Source organism: Lygodium microphyllum, chromosome 1, assembly GCF_053477565.2.
Source record: "Lygodium microphyllum isolate KBCC chromosome 1, Lygodium_microphyllum_v1.1.10, whole genome shotgun sequence".
NCBI classification, from domain to species: domain Eukaryota; kingdom Viridiplantae; phylum Streptophyta; class Polypodiopsida; order Schizaeales; family Lygodiaceae; genus Lygodium; species Lygodium microphyllum.
In genome coordinates this window covers 152,309,685-152,324,728 of record NC_141135.1, presented here as the reverse complement: position 1 = coordinate 152,324,728, position 15,044 = coordinate 152,309,685, and the positions used below count along the sequence as shown (strand labels likewise).

At 41.7% G+C, this 15,044-nt stretch overlaps 1 protein-coding gene across 3 annotated transcripts in view; it reads right to left on the bottom strand.

Annotated features, from left to right (window-relative positions):
• The window catches only part of LOC148041832 (Beta-glucosidase, GBA2 type family protein), a 122,477-nt gene that overhangs the window by 22,895 nt on the left and 84,538 nt on the right, over positions 1-15,044 (bottom strand). The window lies entirely within an intron of this gene.

Genomic DNA, 15,044 nt, shown 5'->3' with positions numbered 1-15,044 from the left:
GCAGACCATGGCACTTAAAAGAAATCATTGTAATCAGCAGATTAAGATTGAGAGTGAAATTGTGATTGAAAGAGTGACTGAGAGTAAGAGTGTTTAAATTGAGATCCACATGTATATGATATCTGTTATTATAATCAAAAAGTTCCCTCTTCTATTCTCTCATGTCCATAATTCTCTTGAATCTATTCAATTTTCTTATTTGACTAATGTGATTGTGAATAAGTCATATTGCACAATATGCCACAATAATATGCCATGTCTTCGAGCCGACGCCCAACCTTGGGGTATGGCATCCCTTTAAGGGAATCCACCAAGATTGGCAATTTTAGCTGTTGAGAGTCCAGCACTACCAAGACCCGTGAACCAGGGTGCTAGGTGCCTACCCACGCTCCATCATTTAGGTGGTAAGCGGACTCTTCCAAGGAACTTGTTCCTGAAGGAAGTAGTGAAATCATAAGCTAGTGGCACAGGGTTCTGCCTTTGAGCCTGATTAGGCACCCGGCTCAAAAAACAAAACAAAAACATGGCATATGGTCACCCCATGCAAGAGTTCTTGTACAAGTCATGCTCACAAACAGTTTCAACTCTACTATGACAAGCTAGTAGTAATAGGGCAATAGAAGAGGTCAGAGAGAGAGCATTCTAGAGCAACTTGGAGGGGATATCACTGTGGGATTGCCTAATGTGCAATGAAGGCATAACGCGAGCTTTTATCACAACATTGCTGTCAATTATATGAGCTTGTAAGTGATGTTGTTATCAAAATTTCAAACGGCATAATGGAAAAGTAAGCATTTCCTTTGAGAAGAGAATAACTTGTAAGTAGTCCTAAAAGCTCACTTAAAATCAAAGTGTCCTAAAAGTTTGCCTAAAAGAGCTTGCTCAAAATTGTCCTTATGGCCATATACATTGATAAGCCAGCATAGGAGAATTTAAAAATCACACAACAGGATAACATTTTCCAAAATTCACCAAATCAAGTTTGCAGAATCTCTCGAAGCTTGTATAGAAGTCAATAAATCATCAAAATGCATGCCTATAGAAATGAAGGCCAGAAAAGACATGAATTGGTCCAAATAACATACCCTCAAAATAAAATCAGCCAAGCTCAAGGTAAAACTACAAATGTCAAGGTACAAATTATGCATTTTCATCTAGGCATGACTCAGTACTCAAAACACGGTCAACTTTGTACTTAAAACAATCAGCACAACATCAATTACCAAGCAAGCATAGATAAAACTGCAATATTCTTTCAAAATCAAAAGTTTTTGTGGGATTTCATGTGTAATACATAGTTTCTCATACAAACCTTTGTTAAGTCATACCTATAGTCGATAAACCCTTATTGTGCATAAATGTTGTGTGGGAAGAAGAATAAGAACTAGCTTGTAGATCTGCCCAATTGTTTTAATGAAAGTTTTTGCCTACTTGCATGCTACACATATGGCTACGGCAAGTTGTGAAGCTTTTTCTTTTCAAGAAAAAAAAAATCTATTAATAACATCTCATAGAAATCCCACTAAGGAAAAATTGCAAGGTACAAGGAACTCTATGAAGAGTGTCAAAGTACATCATAGATACAATGGTCGTGTGAACCAATTTGGTGGGCTATAGTGCCAAACCATCTAAGGGGCCATATGTAAAATAGGGCTGGAGTTTGAGATCTCTAAGAAGACCTCTCTTCTTCTCCTCATCTTCTCAAAGATGCCTTGCATCCTCTCCCATCTCCCACAGAGAGTGGATGATCTTTGTCCAAATCCTTGGAACAATCTTTTCTCTGGATACATCCTGAAGGTCTATAGTACGAGTGCACCTTGTGGTCCAAAACTACTAGGCTATAAGCTCACATTTGTGACAGTGTCCCTAGGTCAACTGTGCCTATGAGTAATTTGAAAAGGGGATCCCACTCACATGCTAACCAATGATGAGAAAAGAGAGGCTCCCCTAAACATCCTCATAGCCACATATTGTGCCTCTGCATGTGACCACAACTACACATCCCCAAGTTGCAACTATGTTCTCTCGTGTGCCGTGGAATATCATCATAAGGGCTCTTCCCCATACCTCTTGAGATTTGAGATACTCCTATAGTCAATGCCTCTGCATCTCCTCTGGCTCATCACATCTCACACATGCCACTAGTTCCTTTGTAATATTTCCACGCAATAAAAGTGAGTCGGTTAGTTCAAAAGTTAGTTAGTCAAATTAATAAGTTAGTAAGGTTACTAACTAAAGTAAAAAATTTAACTAGCGTTAATAACTAACTAACATAAAAAATAATAAATAAATAAAACCAAGGGTTGTAATCCGACATTTTTCTCGGATTGACAAAGACCGTAGCCACCATTTACGAAAGTTACAACGTGAACGAGATTTATGAGCCATATTAATCACTAGTATTAATATGTATAGTATGTATGGTCCAAAAATATTAGATTTTTAGATAAGACTAGCATATTTTAGATATTTTAGATATTATCCTAAAAAGATATGGAGATTTCTAGAACTCAGTGTCCTTTTTTCCTTTTTTTAAACGGACAAGTGATGTTTTAATTAGTTTTGGAGATTTTATTTTTAAAAAAAGGAAAAAAAAGAGAGAGAGATTGACGAAATCGCGCACGTTGCGATCACAGTCTACAGACAGAAAACAGCACTTCAAACAAGGAGAAGAAGGAGTGAACTGAAAGATTTCTAATCTAGTGTCTTGGAGTTTGATCCCCTTCGGAGCCAACAGAACCATCAAATTTATGATTTGAGCATCAGGTCACTGATTTTTCCAAGATCCCCTCCACAAAGACCTCTTCTTCTCAGCCACAACCCTTCTTTCCAATTCACTATAAATAAGAGACATAGAAAGCAATTAGAGAGACACAAGGAGACCCCAAGAGGCTGCGAGAGAGGGAGATAGAAGGATACCCCTCCAAGAGGCTGCCAGAAGGAGCTTGAGAGAGAGAGAAAGAGAGAGAGGGGAGTTACCCCGAGAGGCTGCAAAGGAGAGAGTAAGCTCAATTTTCCCTGTCTCGGTCTTTGACTAAGCCATCTCTCTTACACTCTCTCATCTCGATTCTATTCCGCCTTCCCTATCTCTCAAACTACTCGTGGTCGATAGCTCCAAAGCGACGAAGCGGAAAAACCATAGAAACCACTGCAATGGTCAAGCAACGGATATTGCCAAAGACACGGGAGTGCCCAAGGTTGCCAGAGTTGCCACTACCAACGGAAGATCGAGTGTGGCTAACGCAAGCAGGAGTAAAGACGAAATTCCTGATGTCGTCATGCTGTCAAACCAGGTTATTCATAAAATAATTACAAAAAATATATATTAGCTTCTATATTTTTCACTTACATGAATTGATAACTTCATCTAGAAAGTATACTAGTACAAGTATAAATGACTATTCGTTATGAATTACAACTAGATTAATTGAGATTCTAAATCGTAGAATCATGTTAAAAATAACTGACAAAGGTTATTGTACATATGTCTTTATGCACATTCAATATAGTTATGGTCAAATGAGACAAGGTTAAGTGTTAACTAACGCTTGTTATAAAAACTGAATGTCTATTTAAGAGTCCTATAAGTCATCTCATTGAGTTATTGGCACAATATATTTCTTTAAAGAATTTCACTTATGTTGGGTAAGATAGCCCAACATGAAATTCATGCCTTGTTTAACATGTTGTAAGAGATGTACTCAACACTTCTTTATGGAGAGGAGAATCCTCATTAGAATGTAAGGTTGCCTTAGGATAAGGTCTACCTTGGCTATGTGAAGCTGTGAGTTGTACGATGGTATGATTGTCATTGCATCATTTGATATATGTTTGAAAGGGCTCTTTGTGTTTACTAAATCTAGATTTCTAATCGAAACTATTGTCAAACAGAATAAAAGGAAGGATTGCATTAGGCTACCCTCAAGCTAGCGGCGAGACCCTACTCCAAGGGGGTCATGGTTATCGCTTCGAGAGGCTTAGACCGGCTTCGTTAGCGAAAGGTATGTCAGTAGAGATAGTCTCAAGCAGTAGGAAATGTGGGTGCCAGAGGGGGCTCTGGTTGTAAATCTTGCATTGTTCCTAGAATCCGTCAAGTGCCTTCGTGACCCAAGATGGGATCCTGGAACCCTAAATACTAGTTATCGCTTCGAGAGGCTTAGACCAGCTTCGTTAACGAAAGGTATGTCAGTAGGAATAGTCTCGCGCAGTAGAAAATGTGGGTGCCAGAGGGGGCTCTGGCTGTAAATCTTGCATTGTTCCTAGAATCTGTCGAGCGCCTTCATGACCCAAGATGGAATCCTGGAACCCTAAATACTAGTTATCGCTTCGAGAGGCTTAGACCGGCTTCGTTAGCGAAAGATACGTCAGTAGGGATAGTCTCGAGCAGTAGGAAATGTGGATGCCAGAGGGGGCTCTGGCTGTAAATCTTGCATTGTTCCTAGAATCTGTCGAGCGCCTTCGTGACCCAAGATGCAATCCTCGAACCCTAAATACTAAATCATTTTTGGGAAACCTACTAATGGACTACTAAAAGGTGTGTCATGGATTAAGACCGGCGGACACTTCACATCCTTATTGTATCCTAGCTAGGTACAATTGCTAAGCTCCTATGAGCTACTAGCCATAGGAAGAGAGAGATCTTTCTAGGCCTAAAGCTCTCATCTAGCCTTCTCCAAAAGTCTGATAAGAAATGTTTCGACATACCATGTCTATGCCAAGGGGAGGTGGCTACTGGCTATGCCCTGATCTTGCTCATCTAAATTCTCCTCCTAGCCCAACAGTGGAGCCAAAGAAGGCCACATCATATGGCCTATCAAGAAATTGACCCCTCCATACCCACTCTCCTAGATCCCACTATAATCTCTATAGATGCCTTCTCTAATAAGCCCAATATCTCCATCCATTTGCAAGACCTATAGCCAAGTCTGGGTCCAAGATGTAAGGCACTTCTTAAAAATGAATGACCAAAAAAAGAAAAAAAGAATAAAATACGTACACACACACTTACACTACACCTAGGGGTCTTCAAGTTAGTGATGCTTGGTGGCCTCAATCAACTGGCTTTGTCTCTAAACCCCTAGTTCCCTTCTCTAATCCCACACATACTTACAGCACATCAAGAATAGGACATGGCATACTTAGAAAGCTCAATATACCTAGTCATAGCCATTCCTTGAGTCACATTGCACAATCCTTTTTCTTGCCATTTCCTTCCTCTTTCCCAAGTGTCATGACCAATCTCCAAACAACGAGCTAGAAAATGCATCATACAAAATAAAGAAGCTTTCTTTCTCATCAATCACCATTTCAATGGTGGTTGCACAAATACGAAAGCATGCATATCAATGTTCCACTAGGATAGAAAATCCACAAAACTCTATCCAATGACTTGTCATCCTCAAAATCACCTTTTCTATTCCTTCTCCTTGTCGTTGGCACAATCATCTCTCTCTTAATGAATAGAAGAATCGTAGTTGTAACAACTACCATCAACAACAAGAACCACAAAGGCACCAATCTTCTAGCTACATATATTAACCTATGTAAGCACATGCACTTGTATATTATTATTTGCGCTCCAACCTAGGCAAGTCTAGGTTTTTAAGTGTGGAACATTACCTAGGAGGGTAAAACCTACCTAGCATTCAACCTAGCTCTCAATCCAACAATATCTGTCCTATGCAAAAGAAGACTATATCGCATGAGTTAATGAATTATTTAACTTAGTGCTATTGGGATAATTAAGTTGTGCACATGCGGTGCACATTTGAGATCAAATTAAATGTGAGTTGCAACGATAGGCAAACTCTAGCTTGGGCAATGCAGGACATTGGCAAAAGCAATTGTGGATAGGTGCCAATGGATGCCTAGTGACAGAGCTTGGTCAGAGACGTTGAATATTCCCTTGGGAATGACTTTTGATGTCAAGGGGTTTAGAGAATTTAAGCATCTAATGTCTCGAACCAAGCTTTCTAGAAGTTTCAATACTTTCAATTCATAGAGCTTATGAATTTAAAATTGAGGCTCGGCAAAACTTAGGCAAGGTCAAAAACTTTTCATTCATATTGAAGTATTAATGGCTGAAAATTCAATCTAATGGCTGAGTTTTTCATGGGCAGGTTTGTCACTTGGCATGCAGCCGTAAACAATGCCACATGCAAGGCTCAGGGGAGGTCATTCTGAACAGTTCTTGGGCTCAAGAGAGCAATTTAGGGACAATCAACACAAATGATGCACAATCTAGAGCATTAGACAGCAAGAAAACCCTAATTTACAGTAGGCGATTGAGATCTAGGGTTGCATTTGTGAAGTGATGCTAGGGTTTGCATTGACAAAAAAAGAATGTACGAACGCAACTAAAACACAAGAACTCAGATGAGAACGTAATAAGCGCAAAAACACCAACACAAAAATAAGTGCAAAAACACAAACACAAACAAAGAAGATAGAGAACTCTAAAGTGAATGAATCAATGTTGTAAATGAATGGAAGAATATAGATGCTCAAAGGCAAAGCAATGGGAGTATTTGGAGTGTGACACCTACCAGAGACGGATCCCAAGGTCTATATCCACCAATCAAAGCTGAGATGACGTTGAAAGTGAAAGGGCAGCAGGCCAAAAACCAAAATGAAGCAGTTTGGAGGCTGAATCTGATCGACACAGCACTGTACCACCCGCCGGAGGTTGAGAAAAACTGGGTGACAACAAAGGAAAAGAGTGCTGATGCAGGACAGCCTAACAACATGAAAACACCAGCAGCAGGGATGTGATGGTGACGTCAGCAGCTGGCAATTGCCTGCACGCTGAAAACACAGCTGTCTGACACCTCCTAGAAGTAGGACATCGGCTGGAAACTGGGCACCAAGGGCTTGAGTGAACATGGCTGCAGTCGACAAGTGCTGGACAGCTGATGGAGACATGGCAGCAGACGTGAGGGATGGACAGCCACTTGAGAGAGGAGCTGATGGCTGAAATCTGCAAACAAGTGTGATGACCTGCAAGACAAGGGATAGGGTGCATGTTGGGCAAATTGTCTATTTATAGACAAGTGGATCCTCCCAAATTAGGGTTTGGCTTATGGGACACATACACTCTCTAGGACAGCACACCGTTTAATGAAACTTTACGTAATTGACATGTTTTAGGGATGTTGCAACAAGAGCATCATCTCTCGGGAGAGAGGATTTACTAGTGCAGTGGGAAGCTATTGCTAGGATGGAGTTTCACATGTTGAGCACTTACTACGGGAGCCTCAAAGATATAGAGAGGGTTTTGCATTGTACCAGTGAGCATTGCCTTCATGCAGTTCGAGATTGGAGCATCCTTGTAGCGAGAAGGGCCCTTTGGGTGACTGAGAGCGTAGAGGAGGCATTAAAATGCCTGCTGGTTATATATGCTCCTAATAATCAGAGGGAGAGATGAGTTTTTTGGACTACTGTTTCTCTTTACCTCATGTTGATCATTGGATTGTAGAAGGGGATTTCGACATGGCCCGAACCTTGAAGGGTAGAAGGGGCAGATGCATAGACATTATCAAAGGAGGAGAGCAGCCAGCCAAGGAAGATTTTGTGCAATGGAGGGGATCTTGTTGGTATTGTTTCAAGAACCACTTCAGCAGACCATGCACCAGTACAATTGGTTCTTATGGAGGGAGTCACAAGAGTTGCTACTATCAAGATTCCTGTATATCTCTATGATGATGAGGATTTGAGAGAAGATATTACTAGGATCTAGCTTCAAATTCTGAAGCACAAAAGGACCAATGGGCCATGCTTCCACAATTCGTATTCACGCTAAAAGTCAAAATGAAATGAGCTTTTACCCTTTTGTTCCACACAAGATTTCTATTGTCGTTGAGCTCATCATAGGACACCTGCGCTACCTTTTAACAGATGTGCTGCTGACTAAGCCAAACTCCCTGCTTCCCTCCCCCAACCTCTCCCCTTCCTTCTCTCCTCCTGCCATCGCCCCCCCTTTTCCCCTTCACTCGTCAGATTGGATAGAGCTATTTCACTTCATTGAGCACAACAACCCCATCTACCAAGATAGGATCTGAGAAGGCCGCACCACAGCCAGATCAGAGCCATTATCACAAGATACCGACGCTTACCACCATGCTTATCAGAGGAGCAATGAGGAACCACATCATAGCTATGATCATGTGCAAATCTTGAGATCAGCTACAACCTATAGTCTCCACCACAATTTCTGTTAATAGTTCTATCAGTTTACATTTTCCTTTGCTTTCTACCGATGAGATAACACTAGACATTGTTTGGATTGTTTTATAGGCCACTTACTTATTTTAATGTTATCTTCACATTACTTATGAGATAACATTTGACATGGATGTACTCTGGATATTGTCTCATAGGCCACATTGGCCTTATGTAGACGTTAATATTTCCTTCTTTCTTTCTCACTCAATCCTCTCCCCCCAAACCTTTGATTGTCTCGCTCACTCAACCAATCTAACAGCAATGCTCCATCTTGGCTAGCAACCATTTACACTTTCAAAGTTGCATTTTGAGGCGACCATTGCATACCATATTCAAACTAGCCAGCAAGACCTAAGTTCAAGAGAAGCTCTCTCTTTTTTTTTTCGTGAAGATAATTGAATTAAGTACTAAATATTTACATCAGACCATCAGGTCAGCAAAGAAAATAACATACATAAATGAAAGTCTACCAAGACTCACAGAAATGTCACACAAAAAGGACAGCTGGTGTGGAGTCAGGGAGTAGCAATGTCAGGAAGAACCAGATCAACTGACACCATAGAGGAGATCTTCCATAACGCTAAACCACGAACACATGCCACATGACCATGGATGCCCGATACTAAATCAAAAATGAAGGCATTCCAAGTACCCCAAATATGCCACAAGGTTGTCCATCTAAGGAAATGGAAGAGGTAGGAATAATCTGAATGCAAAGAGGACATAGAAGTCATCTTTCCCATTATCCACAAACGAGCTGATATCTAGTACTAAGTCGCCGAGGACCACACACGGGAAACAAAACTCCAAATCTATCTCGCAACAAGGCAAGAGACAAAGAGATGAAGCATTGTCTCGTCACATGTAGTGCAAAATACACAACAACCAGCAGAGATCTTACGGGCACGCAGTGCATCCCGAGTTGGAAGACCCCCAATAAGCAACCTCCACATGAACACTTTACCTTGATACAAAACCTTAGACTTCCAGAGTTGGATGAATATTTCCTGCAACTTCTTTTTGCTATCCCGAATATGCCACAATTTACTAGCCTTACCCATGACCCATCTCTTGGCCTCCACCATATGATGATATATCTGGTTAGCTAACCTTTTCTCGAAATCATCAAGAATCACAAACATCCAATCACACCAGGGAGACAATGGTTGTGACACAAGCAAAGGAGAGAACCTCAAAAACCTGTCCTATATGGACGACCAAATGTCGTGATATCCTCAAGGCACCCGAAAGTGCGAACGAATAGGCTAGAAAGAATAAAGACGGGCTTGCCTGAGAATGACACCATCAAGGACTGTCTATAACCCCAAACGAGCCACCCGATTAAACTTATCTCTCTGCAAATCTTTATCAGGCCAATCCAACAACCTGGAGGTAGCCAGTACTTCACCTTGCATCGAATTCTCCTCCTTACGAAAATCAAGAGAGCACCAAACTACAAAATGTAACATCACTTGCCAAGATGCAATCAAATGAGAAAGGAGAAAAGACTGGGAGACCTTGATAGGTCTCATGGAATTAAGCACATGCCACCAAGAAGCATGAATAACCGTGCTACCATGAGAGATGCCAATCCTTTCTATAAAAAATTTTGCAATATCTGACCACGGATGACTCTCTACACATAGTGCCTGCAAAAGAGCTAGCCTCAAAGCAACCATATGCAAATTAACATCCAATAAAGCTGCCCCCCAATCCTTTTAGGAGTAGTCACATGCCGCCACAAAATCCACACTTGGCCCAAACGGTTCCCTTTCTTTTTCTACAACATGAATCGGATAGGTTGAACCAATTCCAAAAGAGACTTCTTAGTCCAAGGAAGCAATGGCAGGAAAAACGAAATCATGCTAATCATGATGCATTGAGCAACTTTTCAGTCTAACATGAAGAGGCCACCTTGAGATTTCCAGTACATGAAATGATCATGAATACAGGATGATATCCAATCCAACAAGGTACGGGGAGCTACATTCACACCAATAGGATAACCCAAGTGTCTAGTTATATTTCCCTTAGAAATCACAATTCCATGCCAACCCAAGGCCTACAAATTATTCTCCATACAAGAGAGTAGTGTAGATTTCTAAGCACTAATATGAAGTCCTAATGCCATAGCAAAAAGATTCCACACAATCATTGCCCGATTAACATTCGAGCGATCAACCTTAAGGAATATGAAGGAATCATGTGCCAAAGATTGACCCACAAGTTGGGCCCCACTGGGAAGAGACAAACCAACAATCTCACCTTCATCGGCCAACTTATCCAACAATGAGAGCATCGGGTGAGTGACTAAAGCAAACAACAAAGGGCTGAGAGGGCAGCCTTGCCGAAGAGATAGAGATAAGGCAATTTCATCTATAATCCCTCCATTAAGTACAATACGGACCACAGCACCCTGACTAATAGTATCAACAAGAGAAATCATATGAGACCCAAATCCCATGGTGGACATTAGCTACCTCAAAAAAAGACCAACTTACATGATCAAATGCCTTTTTAATATCAAGGTGAAGCATAACAACCACTAGCCTGAAGCTTTAGCATAGCAAATCCCCAGTTGAACATTCAAAATGTTGTGCATTATATTCCGGCCCTCAATGAAACCATATTGACATGGATGAACCAAATGCAGAAATACTTTTTGCAATCTATTGGCAATGATTTTAGAGAAGATTTATATAAAGAATCCATAACAGCGAAAATGGGTCTCCATTGTTTCAAAGAGGTTGGAGAGGGAACCTTAGGCAATAACCAAATGACTACAATCTTCCAGTCTGAAGACATCATACCAAAATTCCACACTTGCTGACACATGCGAGTCAATGGGTCCTTAAGCTGCTCAACATGGGCTAAAAACAGCTCATTAGGAAGCCCATCCCAGCCACGGCTTTTTCTTCGAGGAAAATGGGACAACACCTCTTCCACTTCATCCTCCGAAATATCAGCCTCCATCTTAACCTGGTTACGAACTGAATCGCAAATGTATCGGCGAGCAGAGTGAATAGCATCAGAAAGAATCTCCTATGGGCCCAACAATGATTTATAAAAGTCAACACGCATCTGAACGATGGAAGCAAGATTCGTCACCATAACACCTTGCTCATCCATCAACCGCACAATATTTTCCCAAGCGTATTTCTGATGTAATCGAGCAAAGAATTGATGAGATTGATAGTTATTGTCATGTAAAGCTTCTGTTCTAGCCAATAATTCGTATTTAGCATATTCTTCTTCTTGTAGAGATTGAACTCTGTCTTTCAACCATTCAATGTATGTGAGCAAGTCATCAATGGTATCCCCTAACTGACACAGAGACAACGAGTGGACCAACAAAGATTGCGCATGCTGCAATTCAGTGTGTAAAGAGGAAGCATGCTGAATACCATACTGTCGGGATAATGATCGTGCATTATCCCTAAAAACAGCCCATGCTTCTATCTCTTTAAATAGAACCCTGGAGCAAAAAGAAGCAATCAGTTGTTGAATACATTCCAAAAACTGATTTTGCAACAGAAAGGATTGATTGAAACGAAGAGGCAAACAGGCCAAGAGAGCCTTAAAGTAATGAACAAGTCTATGGGACAATTCCAAGACCGATGGATAGTGGTCTGACAAGACATGCTATTGCTCCACCCACATATCAATGACTGCATGAAGAAAAGAATCACTGACAAATGTAGATCCTATCCAGTCTGGCCCAAGTGTTTGGATGCTGAAGAGAACAATAAGTATATCCAGACTGAGAAGGATGCATCCAAGTCCACATGTCCTATTTCAAAGACACAGTTGCCAAAGCATCCCAAGCCCGTCGCTCAAGACCATCCATGACCGAGTTGTGTGAAGTCACCTAATCCATAAATACACATACATTAAAACCACCCATAACAAAGCCTTGACGAGCCATGGCAAGGCAATGCAAGTCATCCCAAAGCTGATGACATTCACAAGCAATAGAAGGAGCATATACATCCATTAGCCACAAAACCTCTCCCTCATATAGCATTTTCAAAATCATAAATCTGCCACAATGGTCCTGAGAAACCAAAGCTGGTTGTAAGGAAGATCTGAGGGCCAACATAACACCACATTTGTGTGGAACACGACCACTAAAAAAGACTGAATAATCCTTATATATATAAGAAGATCTTGCCAAAGCATGTTGTTTATGCTCCGCAGGACAAAAAACATCCCAATTTCCAGCTAACACAACGTTCCACAACCAATACTCCTTACTGCCCGAAGAAATACTTTTAACATTCCATAAAGCAATTCTCATGATGAATCACAAAAAAGAAAACTATTGAACCACCACTTTCCCTTTGCCTTTTACATCAACTACTTTAGCTGCCTAAAATCTCTCCATCTCACTTCGGATCACATCTACAAGATCTTCCCTTTGCAAACTAGCAATCGAAGCACGAGAAGGAAACTGTTGTTGCTGAGAATGGAAAACATCCCAAGGAGGCACAAGCCTCCCACATTCATCAAAGCACAAAGCAAAATCAGAAGCCCTTTTATCATCTGCACCAACTACAGGAACACATGAAGATTGAGGTTTCATATAGAACCCCCCACCTCTGCATTGAAAAGTCTGAGTGATAGGCTGCAAAGGTGGGTGGGCAGGAGTTGACCGAGACTCCTGTCTATCATTGCCTCTAACCACAGTGACCCAAGAATTATCTTGAGGAGGCAAATTCCAACCAATCGAAAGCGATGCACGCTCAATAGCAACTTCAGAAGCATCCTTCTTTCCATCATCTTGTCCATGCTGGACAAGCGGCACAGGATCAGCTTTTGGCTGTTAAACCATCTGCTGGGGATGATGCTTTTGCATATCCATGTTAGGATCCATAGAACGCTGCAATACCTCAGGGCTTCTATCACATTCTGAAATGAAGTGGCCCAATTGGCCACATCCGAAACAATGTCTAGCAAATGTGTCCCATTTCAGCTCATAAACCAAAGTTTGCAACCTCGGAACCTCAAAACGAACTTTGATCGAGCGAGGTTTCCCTGTATTCCAAAGCATGCAGGCCCTATTCCTATTGCGGGAGGCCAACCAAGATTCCACCAACATCTCACCAAGGGATCTCAAAACCAAAGGAAGGAGTCACCAAAGATGTGCACGAAAATCAACCACCTCAACCCAAATCGGGTATGCCTACCTAAGTACCTCCTGAAACTCCGCCATAGGCCTCCATGGGACCGTATGTACTAACTGACCATCCATGAACAAAGGGATATGTTGCATAATGTGAGCACGCACTTTCGGGGAACGAAAAAGGACCTCAAAAAACCCCTTGGTCCATCATAAATCCCTTCAACAAGAGCGACTTGCACTTGCCCTGAAGCATCATCTTGACACACCTCAACATTGACAAGCATAGACTACAACCAAGCACAAATTCTAGTGATCAAAGGAGTCCAATGGATGCCCTCTCATGGAGAGCATCAATCTGCTGTAAGACCAAATCAGTTCCCATAACAGCAACCACATGTTCCCCTTCGGTAAAGAACTCACTTTACCCTCATTGGCATGAGCATAATCCGACATAGATTGTTGGCAGTGGCCAACATAAATTGAAGAGACCCATCAATCTGTGAGCATGAAGCATGAACATTTTGCTAAGGCAAATTTGGGGCACACAAAACCGGTTCATCAACCGACATTTTATGCCGTTTACCCATCTCATCCCCATCCATTAACTACCCAAAATCTTCGGCTGACGAGTCACCATCCAATTCCACCAAATCTTTATCATCCTCGTTCCCTATATGCCGGTCAAGAAAGGCCATATCAATGCCATTAGACACCTACAGATTCGCCATAACCAAACTTTATGCTTATTACAAGCTTTGTTCTCAACCCTGACTAGCTATCTCAGATCTGAACAGAATCTTATTACAAGCTTTGTTCTCAACCCTGACTAGCTATCTCAGATCTGAACAGAATCCGTCACCTTCTACAGGCAGATGTGCTTCAGGCTCTCTACACAGATCGAGAAATTGCGAATTGTTTGTTCTGCACTTAAGCAAGCTATCTGTACTAGCCTTCCCTCTCTCTCTCTCTCTCTATTTTTTTTTTCGTAAAAGGTAATTGTATTAATTACGAAAAAAAGGTACAAGATTACATGATTACATGATTACAAGAGACACGAGGGCCCTAGGCTAACGTGTGGGAAATCCACGTACTAATCCACGAAAAAGGTTACACCAATCATGGCAACGACCCAGAGGCAATTGCCATATGCCAGGGAAGCAAATCCTCCCGAGGGAGCAAGTCCGAGTGCCGGATGAGATCTATCTGCCAATGCAAGAGCCCTTTAAGCCTGGCAATGTGTCTCGATACATTAGAGGCCGAATCAAAGAGAAAAGCATTGCGTGTGGTCCAAATGTGCCAGCATCCCCAGTATCTGAAAAAGTGAAACAAGATCTTCATATGTAACTGTGGCGGTGTGGGGTACTTTGGGCGCACAAAAACCCAATCGAAAGGAGTGAGCGAGGACCCCACCACTGTGCGCCAGATTTGCGACAAGAGTGACCAGATATTCTTGGTGAGTGGGCAAGAAAGAAATCGATGTCGGGCCGATTCCGCAGTAGTGGTACAGAAGAAACAATTGCCATTCGAGATTCTACGCTTGGAAAGGGCTGAGGCAAGAGGAAGACCACCAATCATTATCCGCCAAAGAAAGACCTTGCATTTGAAAGGTGCCCTATTCAGCCAGCCCTCCATGACTGTTGCCTTCCACCATGCCTGCGATTTCCGCAGTCCCCAAACAGTATTAGCTTTCACACCCAGCCAT